Source organism: Calidris pugnax, unplaced genomic scaffold (genome assembly GCF_001431845.1).
Source record: "Calidris pugnax isolate Ruff unplaced genomic scaffold, ASM143184v1 scaffold18, whole genome shotgun sequence".
Taxonomy (NCBI): Eukaryota; Metazoa; Chordata; class Aves; order Charadriiformes; family Scolopacidae; genus Calidris; species Calidris pugnax.
Window position 1 is genome coordinate 15,631,611 of NW_015090812.1, and position 4,220 is coordinate 15,635,830.

Below are 4,220 nucleotides of genomic sequence, written 5' to 3' on the forward strand. Positions count from 1 at the left end.
ACTGCACCACAAATAGCAGTTTGCGATGATGAAAACAGCATTCATACATCTATTTTTAAGTGATGTTTCTTAGAGATATAATTACGATTTTGATTACTTGTGCACTGATGTAAACTAAATGAAACATATTCTAGATTTTATTGAAAAAATGTAAGGGACCAATCCTACAAACTTTATTAAAATTAGCAAGTCTTAAATAATCAACATAAAAGAGCCATGCTGAAGTATGTATGTAAGAAGTTTATGTAGTAATGCTAAATGACTTAATGTGATCTTGCAAAACAAGGATATGAAACCACATTAGTCTTTGGCTGATAGTCATCTTGTAGGATCTGTAGTACCCGAAGTGCTGTAAAGCTCTACATTGGTTCAGGTTCTGAGATTGGAAGTTGAATAGGGTACACCTCCTGCCTTCTATGGTGCTCTGTGACTTGAATGCAATTTTCTTTGCCACACTCATCCACTCTGCGTTTGTATGCAGGTATTCAAATTCCTTCAGTTTAAGTCAATGCTTGTCCAAGCCATCCTGTCTAATACCAGAGTCTAGATGGAGAGGGCTTTGCTAGCTCAGTGCCTGAAGAAACCGCTAGTTTCAGCAATTTCTGCAATTGCAGAAATTCTGTAGTACTCTTTCACAGTAGTTCAAAAATGTGCAAACTTAAAGCACACTTTGGATTGCAATAAAGACAGAATGGAAACCTGCCTCTCTACACGCTGCCTGCTACTTCAGCCTTTGGCCTTTATAACACCAAACCCTTCAACTGTTCCCAGTGCCTCTCCTCAGTGTGCATTACACTAATACACTACAAAGGGTGTAGTTTGAAGCAGCAGTAATTTTTGAGCTCCTAGTTCAATCTATTGCTACATTATCACAACATATATATCTCTTAGAACAGTGAAGCACCTATCAGTCTCCCAGTACTAATACCTAGTTATTTACTAGCAACTACAGCCAGAACACTGATTTTCTCTCAGGATCCCTGAGGATTTTCTCTCTTATCAGTTAAATACAAAACTCCATACATCTTTATACCTGGCCTGTCTGTGTATCTTAACTACATGTCCTTCTGAGATTACATTTTGTTGGTAGGGATCAAGTTTGTGGCCAGCCAAAGCTGAGGAAGAGCAAGTGTTCAGGGACAGTAATTATATAGCAAATTTACGGATAAGATTATACAAGTGAGGGCTACCAGCACCATCTAGCACTGAAAATAGCCTCCTGTATCCAGAGAAAGAAAATACCAGTCAAATGTTTGGGGATAGTGGTGAAGACAAAGACAGAATATTCAAAAAGTCATCACTGTCACATGGTAGGAAGGAAGGGACTGATTTCCATATGGACAACAGCACTGACTGGAGCAACCCCCCTAGCACATCAGACGTCTGAACTCTGATGAGCTCCTGAGGGAGGATACAGTTCTCCAGGTCTGGGGCTGCAGGGATTGTCAGGGTCCTCTCTTTGGGGCTGGGGCAGGTGGAGGCAGTATCCTCACCTGCAGCAGTGAGTTAGCAGTGTGACTGGCAGTGAAGACAACCCACATCATCCTGGACTGTATTAACAGCATAATTAGCAGATTGAGGGAAGGGAATAGAGACTCATCACTTGTTAGACTATATGTACAATATTGTATTTGGGTGTGGAGATCTCTGCCACTAGAAAGACACTGGTAAACTGGTGAGGCACCAACACGGTCAGGGACAAAACATACATATATATTCTGTTGAGATGTATAAATATATATAATTTCAGGAATTTTATCAGGAGGGGAACTAACTGCATAGAAACCACCACAGACATTTCTTGACTCACAAGGGGCTGTAGGCTAGAAAAATATACAGGTGATATATTTGATGTATAATTTCATATTTTTCTCTAGGTGGTGATTTCGGATTTTTTTTTTGCTACTGTTAGAAATAGGATATTGGGCTAGACAGACCTTTAATGTGATTCAATATGAAAGTTCATATAAAGATTATTTTCCAGTGTTACAGTAACATGCTAAGTTTACTATCTCAAATATCCATACAGTGTAACTGAAAAGAATCCCAATAATTTAGAGGGGTTTGGATTAGCTCCTGTTTTCCATAAGGGAAGTACAAGGTTCAGGATACTGGAAGACAAGATGAGCCATAAGAGAATCAATCTTCAGACATGGTCCACAGAAGTCTCAGAACTACCAAATCACTAAGTACTCAAAATTGTGTGCAAAATATGAATAAAATATTGATTTCATTAAAAATGTTAAGGACTACTTAATTCAACAACATTTTATATGTTTGCATATTTATTTCCAAATTTGCATATCTGTTTGCATATATCTTGTAAAGCTGAACGTTAATTATACTTTAAAATCATGTATAAATTGTAACCAGGAATGTTGTATGAATTTTTGAAATAAGAGACACACTCAAGTACCATTAATTATAAACTGCCATTTAAAGCACACTGAAGCAGACCTCATATTGAAAAAATATTGAGCCCTTGACAAATAAAAAAGGCAGCAAGAGTTATTAACTGGTCTAGCTGATTAAATGGCGTCTCCTACAAGCATAGCACAGATACTTTTTTTCTTTCTCCCTCCAGAGCATGGCTTACTTTTACTCATAAGAGACACGTGACAATTTGCTGGCCAAGATAAATACTGCTATAAACTGCAAGTGTGATATGCTGGTTTATAATTTCTGTTTAGGACCATTCTCTTTTTGAAGTTTTCTTCATATAGAAATGACAGTCAGTAATATGTAACAATAGACAAATAAAAACTTCATGGGTTACTTTAATGGACTAGGGTCAAATGAGGTGAGTTCAAGTGATTTTATCACATGCTTATTAGATTTGTGAAATGATTCTGAGTAATTTGAAAAGCATTTACACAAGGTCAAATCTCAAGCAGCCTCCAAAAACTTAGACTTGCTAAATATACAAGATATGATGATCTGGTTATGACTTAAAGTGGCAATTAGAGACAGTCAAATTTTTAACAGTTTTAGATATAAATCCAAAGTCACATATTCCAGTAATCATTAAGAGCTATGAGTTTCCTTAAAAGTGTTCCTTAAGACTATTGCAAAAGTATTACTTGCTCTTGTTAATCTTGAGAAGATGTGTAGAAGATCTATTAATATTGAAAGAGCAAAATTCAGACTTCCAGCTTGAATAGATACGGCTTGGCAAGTTTACTAGTGCAAATCAGCGTGGCTGCTCTTAACAGTTACTTGCAAAAGATTATCCTCTTAAGAAGGGACAGTAGAAAGGTAAAAATCCACACCTCTGTCTAGTCACCCCAAACCTGACATCTTCATTTATGTGAACAATGAAGCTGGGTTTGCATTAACCCATCAGGTTGGAAAGTATATAAGCAGAGATACAAACTCACATATCTTGTTCTGCTAGCTTTGCCTCAGGGGTGGTACCTTCAGTGCAAGGAGCAGAACGACAGCCAAGATCATCGAAGTCTCAAGCTTCTGTACACACTATACAAATAGGACCACCTCCATCAGCTTTAGTGATGCTGCATATACTGATTGAATTTAGTCTGCATAGATCTGGCCTAACATTGGCATGCTATCAGCTATTCATGCTCCTTGGTCAAGGAAGGGAAATTTCTTCAAATCTATGGAAACTTCTCTATGTGATCCCTATTCCTCATTAGAACTATAGACCACTACAGCGAGAGGGAGAGCCAAGAGATGTGCCACAGAAATACAGTTCTGGGGTTACCACTGGGTTAAAGTTTGATTACAGGAAAATAGCCAAACAGCAGCCACCTTATACACCACAAAATCCTCATTTAAGTCTGCGTTCTGAGAATCACCTATTCTCCCCACACATCCTTTCTTCTTCAGCCCACACTTGAGACTAAGCAAGCAGTTCCATCAGAGGACAGATGTACTCCAGCACAAAGGACTATGGTTAACATTTAATCTTGCTTCTACCACCATGCAATCAAGTGTTCACGTTTGCAGAGTTGAGTTAGATTTGCACTGAATTTTAACAGCTTTGGATTCATGGTATGATATGTCAGTGGGAAAAAATCAGGGCAAATTTTCTTGTTCTCTGCATGAAAATAATGTGAAACCCATGAGGTTTGACTTACAATTTTTCAAGATTTTCTAATTTTTCTGATTTTTCTTTCCTTTTCACAAAGAAATCTGCAGAAGGAAAAAAATGCCCTAGTTCCTTTGACCTTTCATAAAATCACATGCCAACACTTCTAACA